The sequence below is a fragment of the Habropoda laboriosa genome, unplaced genomic scaffold (genome assembly GCF_001263275.1).
Source record: "Habropoda laboriosa isolate 0110345459 unplaced genomic scaffold, ASM126327v1 scaffold222, whole genome shotgun sequence".
NCBI lineage: Eukaryota > Metazoa > Arthropoda > Insecta > Hymenoptera > Apidae > Habropoda > Habropoda laboriosa.
In genome coordinates this window covers 172,949-181,744 of record NW_017100319.1, presented here as the reverse complement: position 1 = coordinate 181,744, position 8,796 = coordinate 172,949, and positions in this window count along the sequence as shown.

Genomic DNA, 8,796 nt, shown 5'->3' with positions numbered 1-8,796 from the left:
CCTCAATTACCTCGGACACATCCGCCCGCCTGCCCCCTCGCGCTTCCCTCCCCGCCGCTACACGTTCGTCTCCGCTCGTCTCCGCAGCCCTCCGCGACACCGACTTTTCCACCATCTTGTCCCGCCGCGCGAAATTTCTCCATTCCGAGGAGGATTCTCGGACGTTCCCCTCGGGCACGCCGGGGAAATCGATCGATCTCCGATACGAAAGGAGGGAGGAAGAAAGAAGGAGGCGAAATTTCGGAGCAGCCAGGAAAGAAAGAGGGAGCGCGGTAGAGGGTGTCGAACGTTCCGATAATTAGTCGAGTTATCGGCCTACCTGCCGCTATCACGGTTCCATCTACAAGTGTTCGGAATCTAAATAGTTGGAAACCGTGTCGTCGTAAAAACCGCACACCCTTCGTGACGAGTGTAGCCACGCGTGTCCACCGGTAACTTTATCGCCTCGGATAACGATCTGAAAGAGGAGGCCGGGTAAACGAACGAACGAACGGACGGACCGAGCAGCGTTTCGTGGCGAACGCCTCGGAAACGATCTCCTTTACCGGAGGACGGATTTCCGCGGGGAACGTTAATCGCTCCCCTAGATGACTCGGATACACCGGACGGTTCGTTTATCGGCGGTCACATCGTTGCACCACATTAACCAATCCTCCGCCCACGGTGCAGCCAAGGATCAACGGGTCCACCAGTCGGAGAAGCTTCTCCGAGGTTAGAGTAACCTGGCATGTTGGGGTCAGGGGGCGCGGAACCGCTCGATAGTCGAGATCCCAGAGATATCTCGCGAGGCTCTCTTCTCTCGCTTAACAGGAAATTCCAAACTGTGCAAGAGGGGAACGAGATCGCGAAAAGGCGCGTTAACGAGGAGGAACGCTTCCTAGGAAACTTCCACCAACTGGAGGGCCCAACCTGCGTTCCGCCGCTCCCCCCCGCGCAGTCGGCGAGTATTTCACCCTAAGCCGAGTATAATTGAGGTCGTCAATGGTGTTCCTTGGGAGTATTCAGCCGCTGGAAAGGGCGACGATTGAGCGGGTACACTGTGTGAACCGATCGACGACGAAGCGGAGAAGAAGCGTGTCGACGTGGACGCGACGAGTCGCGAGCCGATCGAATCACGGCAGCTGCCTAACGTTCGGCAAAGCCGCCGCGAGCAATTTAAAAGCCGCGCGAATTACAGGGTCCGACGTCGTTACTCGCAAAAAGGAGGCCGCGAGGCGCGGATCGTTGGTGGGAAATAATTGCAGATTTTGCCGGTCGATCGCGACATAGATTGCCGTAAACCGAGCGGAAGAGGGCTATCCCGCGTGCTACCTGACCCCCGAGCTTTTTCCGCCTCGAAACCTTTTTCTTCTCTCTCTCCCCGCGTTCGCCGATCGGAGTACGTTCCGCTTTCCGCGGCCGATTACCGCGATTCGACGACGGTTAAAAAGCCGGACGTATTAGCCGGTTTAATAGTTAACGAGAAGGGAGCGAAGAAAGTCGGAGGATGCGGTGTTTCCATAGCGACAAAAGCTCCTCCTCACCGGATAGGTCGGAGTCGGGAAGGGTGGCCGCGTGCGAGGGAGAAAGGCGCACGGATGAGAGATAAATGTAATGTAACCTGATGTAATGTAACGAGGGAGGAGGCGTAGCTGGGATCTTGGCAAGTGGCGTTCCATTGTGCCGCGCGCGCGACTAACCGACTCGGCCCAAACAATTTGTCGGCGCGTGCGAGACGAGAGACCCCCTCGTGTCATCCCGCCTAGGCGAACGATCTCTTTTACGGGGCTGTTTGCGGACCTTGTGGGCGTGTACGTGTCATCGTACATGCGCGTCTCGCTCTTTTATCTCTTCCCGTTCGGCTGAAAGGGGAGCTCTAGCCTCTGGCTACTCGACCTCTTTAACCCCTTCGTCGCTTCCAGCCACCTCTCCTCCTTCACCTGCCCTCCTTTCCCCGAACGGTCCTTGCCCTCTTTGCCCGCGTCAACTCCGACGTTTCGGTGACACGCGCCGCCGATTGACCCGATCCGACCTAAATCATCGCGTTTCACGGTCTCCGCTCGATTAAAAACGGCTCGGGGAGATAGATAGAGATTAGAGAAGGGCCCCTCGCACGACGAATCGTTGCGCGTCCTTTAATTGCCCAAGCTATCGCGCGTCCATGGGAAAGTGACCTAGTATGTACATATGTATGTACCTAGCGACTTACCGTGCCGCGTTTTCCAAGGGAACACCAGCTTGCGGGCAAACACCGTTCGACAGATGGGAACTATGGGTGATCGGACCCTGTCCGTCTCCTCCGTCTTTGGACCGACGGAATACACATATTGGAGATTGGATATTCGCAGAAAGCCGGACGCGCGTGAAGGGGCACGGTTGGCGTTATGGCAGCGAAACGAAAGAAGCAAGGAGAACGGCGCCGGGAGGGGGAGCCGCGAAACAAAACGATCGCAACGCAATTAGCTTGATTGGAGGCAGCGAGGCTTCGACACGGCACCATATCGAAACGTTAATTAGTACGTAACGATTTTGCGTGTGGACAGTGACGCAAGGTGTTCCTCGATTCAGCGCGATTACAGGGGGTGCTGCGGGCTGTGGATGACTGTGCAACACGGTCGTTATATGGCGATCCACTGCCGCGCGACCATGACTCTGCTGTTTGCCCGGCCCGAGGCTCCGCTCTGCTCCCCCTCGCCTCCCCACGCGCTCTTTCTCCGCTCCGTACGTGTAATACGAGATGTTTATGCGTCGTGAATGATTCCAGGCAATATCAATGGGAAGAGGACGCGAGGCGTGCTGCGGTCTCGAACCGCGCCGAAGTATCGCCTCTCGAGATTATACTTAGCCGTCCGCGGCGCGAACAGAACACGCAGAGACGCGGAAAATCGGCTTGCGTTTCGAGGGGGAACAGAGGAAAGTAGCGACCGCGGGAAAGAGGAACGGAAAGGGGGAGAAGACGGACGTGGCGAGATGAGGCGGGAGAGGGTAGATAATTAGGCGGTCGAGTAAGTAAATGGGAGGAAGTAGCGCCTCTGGCGGCCACTCGGAGGCCGCCCCTGAAAAGTACAAAAAGGAAGAAGAAGAAAAAAAAGGATATATATATATATATACGTACGCAAAAGCAGAAGGAGGAGGAGGAGGAGGAGGAGGAGGACGATACAGAGAAGCGGCGACGAACCGACAGATGGCTCCCACGCCGAACGAACCGGCACCTTGATTTGTGGTTGAGCATTTTTCAAGCCATTTGGCTCGGCCGCCTATAATTTCCGTCGGTGGCCGTGCGCTCCGGCCCTCGCGTGTTTTCCTGCCTTCTGTTTATTTTCTTAACGGCCGAAATAATAAGCCCGGTCGAGGCTTACTTGCCCCGGCAAGTAACGACCTCCCTGTTTGCGTATTACGCGTACATTTTTACGCGAGACTGTTCGACGGCCATGGAAATCAGCCGGCGACGCTGCCCGCGAAATCCCCTTTTCTTTCGTCTCGTTTCGCTTAAATCCGTCGTGCGCGAGCGTGCGGGCTGGCCAAGCTGTACGCGTTCAACGTTTTGACAGGAAATCATCGCCGTTAAAGGCTGGTGTGTCGGAGGGATCGTGGCAGCTGCGCGGCACGGTTCTCTTTCTTCGACGTCGTCTGGACGCACGCGACAGAAGGAACGGCCACTCAATGAAATTGCTCGAAAGCCAAGGGTCGCGACGACCGGAGAGCCACGATTCTGACGAGCGAGGCGCGTGTGCCGTTTTTGTAATTCGCCTTTTTCCCCTAGATCCGCAGATAGGAGAGTTCCTCGAACGTAAGCTGGACGGGTGAGAGGAGCCGGTTAATCGGCTCGATCGAGGTGTTTTTCCGAGGGGTGGCGGCAATTTCGGACGAGCGGAGTCAAGTGTCGGTCGCTCGTCGACACCCTCCCTTTGTATTTCCTCCTGTCGACCCTGGCCCGACACGTGTCACGAGCTCGGATTAGAGGCGCATCCAGTGGAAATCGGCGGCAGCCGGGCCACCGGCATCGATCCAATCGCAGACCGAGCGAATACACAGTCGGCAGAATCGAAGGCACCTGCTCGGATCGGTGCAATCTCTCCTGCGGAGAAAAGAAGAAAAAATTGGCCGCGACACGAGTCACGGGGATGATTCGGCCCGCGACTAAATAATGCATCGAGCGAGAGGTTTTTGCGCAGGGGGAAAGAGACGCCGCGGCGGTCTCGAGATCGTAAACATCGATAGAGAGTATCCAGCCGGTGATTCAATTTGCGGAAGGGACGCGAAACCGCCGAGTCACGTAGTTGGTACCGGATTAAGGTTGGAGGTGGCCGGCACCGCTCGCAGGAGCTTCGTTTTCCCGATGGCTTTAAGCAAATCGCGGAGACGTCGCGAGGGAGTCGAGAGGGGAAGGGCTGCTGGAGAGCGGGGCAATATCTCGGGGGGCGCGGCTCGATCGGCATGATTGCCCCTAAACGCGGACCGACGTCGCTGCCAATAAAAACGGTGTCATCTGGGATGGGACGAGACGCACGTGCCGGCGACGGCCTCGAATCGCTCGAAACACCCGAAACACACGGACCGCAACGGTACCCGCCGCCGCGCCGATATTTATTAGGTGGGCCAAGGTTTCGACGTCGCGAATCCGAATGCTCGTTTCGCCGGTGATCCGTAGCGAGAGCTGCGTCCGTCGGCTGCGATTCGATCGAGGGGGGCTGATCTTCTCTCCCCGACAACGATATATCTTGATTTCACGACCCTTCGCATGGGTATCAGGTTCCACAGAAATCGGGAAACTCGGTCGAATTCGAGAGGAGCATGCGGCACGGTAATTCAAAGCCATGGGAACTCGAGCGAAACGTCGTCCCCTTAGCCGAACGCCGCTAATCATCCGAAATTACCACGCATCTGTAACGCGTTTCGCTCGTTAACGGACCAAATCCGTTTTTCCACGGGAACCCGGTGCGTGGCCGCGTGGTACGCGCTTGCGAACGCGATCGGAGTCGAAGAGAAGCGACGCGCACCGGGGTGGTCGAGCGATTCGAGCCTCGTTTCACGGTTCGAACAGGAAACGCGAACGTCGGCCGTCGGACGTTCTTAAGGGTGACGAAACGCTGCTGGACCGGTAAGAGGGACAACCCCGAGCCGGACATCGAATTATCGGAAAAGACGGGCCACACGCACAGCACGGACACGCCTCGCTACGAGGGGAAAAGGAAGACAGCCGGGAAACCATGGGGAGCGAAAAAAGGAAGAAGAGGGCGTTGCTGTTTAGCAGCCCTTAGCGGTGATTTACCGTAGCGAGACTCGCCGAATTGGTGTAACGCCACCACCTCGAAAGAGGAGGAAAGTGCGAGAGAAGGTGGTATCGGCGGTAGGTTGGGTGAGCGCGGAAGCGTGGAGGCGCACGCAGAGAGAGAGAGCGGTGTCGAGAGGTGTGTCGGTGTGCGGACAATACGCGTTCTTGCCCCGGCTCGGCCCGTCGGGCGGGTCTGGGCTATCGCGTCGGAAGAGGATCTTGCCGACAAAGCCGAAGATTTCCCGGCTAATTACTAGGAGACTAATTGAATGCCGTTCCTCGCGCGCTCTCTCGACCTGCTCTCCGTTCGCCTCCTCCCTCGGCCACTCTGCCTTCCCGCCACCGGCTTCCATCTCGTTCGTCCTCCGCTCTCGCTCTCTCCGTCTTACGGACGCGCGACGTCTCTTTCTCCGCTCTCGGTTCTCTTTCGCCTGGCTTTCACCTTGCCCCGGCCCTTCTTTCTTCGCTCCTCTGCTCTCATTCATATTCATGCGCCGGTAATAGTCTGCCGCTTGGTCGCCGCCGGCAGTCATTGCTACACTTCTTGCGCGCGTTCTCGCCACCGCGAGCCGCACCAATCCACTTCCCTGCGCTCCTCTCCTTTTGTTCCCTTTTCTACCCTGACGATGGTCTTTAGTATGTATCAACCACCCCGTGCTTCTTCGAGGCTGCCGACGTGTTCGACGTTTCCCGAGCTTTCGAAACTGTAACGAATCGCGACAGGCGGCGCGAATTTATCCCGTTAAAGTGCCGTGAAGTTTCCCGTGAAAAGACCATTACAGGAAAAGTAAAGAATTCGTCTCCTCGTACGTGCGCGTCCTCCGCTCTGCCCTCCGACGAGCAACACGCCCCGAACAAACGCTTTCGCAGCGCAAAAGACGGACATTGTCCTTGACAGGGAGGCGGTCGGAGCCCGGTAACGCGGCGTGAAGTTATCCATGAAAAGAGCATTTTCGGGATGTAAACTCTCAAATAGAGATCCTCCTTGCCGTGGGACAACAAGGAGACGCAGCCCGTGACAGGGTTGTCCTGGCCATTTACGCCGAGTTAACGGTTCGTTACTGAATAGAAGACCTATGCTTTATCCGACGATGAAAAGATGTTTGGCCTCGGCAGAGTGAAATCGTGGGTACCCGCAGGGACGTCGGCGTTCCACGGAAATTTAGGCACCGTCACGTTTCGCCGAGTCGAAAGCATCGTTTATCCCCTACAGGCTAACATATAGGCTCGTTCCCTACTCTAGGTATATACGTCCACCGCGTTCCGATTTCCAGCAACGTCGTTCGTCGGAGTTGGAGCTGCCGGTTGGAGAGGCTAATCGGAGAATCGGTTAGTTCGGGGCGACCGAGCGAATTAGACGAGCCTGGGTTTGTCGCGGAGGACACCCAGGGGGTCGATGGGGCACCCAGGGGTGCGTGTCGAATCGAGGGGTGGTTTTTGTCACGCTGACCACAGCCAAGAGTCAACATTCGGCACAGCGGGCGTTGTCCCAACGATCCCCGAGGATCTCGACAATGCACAGCTTCCTCTCTGTTCGCGTCAGAACGCTAGTTCGTGTCGACGAAGACTGGACGTCTCTCGACATCTTTTCTCATCTTTTCCCACCGCGTTAGAGGAAGCGAGGGCAGACCAGGGCGCGGAGAAAATCGCCGCGATAGAAAGATATCGATCGCTGCCGCTCCATCTAAATCATCCATCTACGTAAATTGCGTTGCGCAATCTTCGAGATCCGATAAGGATGCACCTCCGTGGCCGAGCGTCTACGATCCGACCGAGATTACGCCCGAAATCCCATCGAGAAGATCGGCTCCTTCCGGGGCCGACTCCCGCACGGATTACCGGCGTAAATACGTTCCGCGCTCCTTTTTCCAGCTGCTTCCGTCCGGAGCGGAACTACTTCTTATCGTCCCGATTCCTTATCGAGCGAATTCCTCTTCTTTTCGACCAACGAAATGGTGGACGATGCTCGTTCGGAGATTACGCGAGAAGCAAACGGATTAACCCTACTACATATTGTTATATACACGCGTAAACTCTCTTTTTCCTCCTTTCCGTCTCTTCCCGAGGATTCGGGAATGCGCGATAAACTTTCCCCAAGAAGATCCCTCCGTGAAAAACAGACCGGATGAAAAAGGTGAGCGTGTTATTCGATCGATCGAAGATAATAACAATATTAATAAGAACGATAGGAAGAAGGAGAGGAGGAGGAGGAAGAATCGCGGTTGATGGAGCATCGTCGAGGTCGTAGGCCGTAGGTCGTAACAGGTAGAGAAGATATCCATGGCTACATAGATGCGCCATGGTGGGGATGGATTAGGTCAGAGCGACTGTAAATAAGGGGGCGAACCGGATAAAAAGGAGAATTTATGGTGAAAATATTTGTAGGCATTCCCATGCTAGGTAAACCATCTCGTAGGCGAGGGTGGGCCATTGACGGTTTTGTTGAAAGTTTCTTCCATAAATCCCGCTCGCATTGTCGGACTTTCAAGAGGAAACCCGCAATGCCATTGTGACACGCCTTACGGAGTGCTGTAAATAATAACCGCCCGCTCGCCCCGCATTTCTCGCCCAGCCTCCTGCTCCGTCTCCTCCAGACCGTTGCGACACGTCTTTCCTACCAAACCAGCTTCTTCCCTCCCTTCACTCTTTTTTCTTCTCCCCTATGCACACTCCCGTTTCTCTCCAACTTTTTTACGCCACCTCGGCTCCGTGTTTTTTCTTCTAGCCGGCCACCGATCGCAAGCTTTTCCCCGCGATCGAGTTTCGCATAGCCTCCGGCGAAACGAGTCACGAGCGAAAAAATCCTGTAATTCGATGTACACTGAGGGAATACGCTTAGACCGCCGGTTAATCGATCCGCGAGTAATCGGACACGTGTTAACAACCAGTCGGTTTCTCGTCTTCTCGATGTGTGTAAGTGGCGATCGTAGTAAAGTCGGAGAAAATTCGAGCGGCGATTAACGATTCGCGGGAAATTTACGGCGCGACGCCCGTTATATCCAGCTCGATGATCCCGAGTAGAACGGACCGGGCATCGACGGTTGTAAACTTGCCGGTAACATGAAAGCAATAAAATCTTGTCGAAACGTCGTGAAATCTCTTGACGCCCACGTCGTAATCGAACGTTTCCACGTTTCTATCGATAGTCCGACCGACCGACCGACCGACCGACCGACCGACCGATCACTTGCAGAAAAGCGGAAACTAAGATAGGCGTGCGATAGCGAAATAAGTATTTAATCGGAAAAGTCGTAGATAATAGGAGAGGGAACGCGGTTGGTTGACGTCGGCAGAGAATGGCGCGCGCGCGCGGAAGGAAAAGGAAAGGAATCGCGGCAGCCACCCACGGAGACTCGGTAGCCTTCCCTTCTTCTTCACCGTTCGCATTCTACCACGCTACCCCTCCCGTCTAGCGCGTCGTCGTCCGTGCTTTGGACTTTTCGGTAATCGTCCAACGACCTCTCAGATTCGTTGAAAAAACCAAAGGTGAATTTTTCCGAAATTTCCACGATACAGATGGCGCGTTGTCGTCCAGCCGTAGG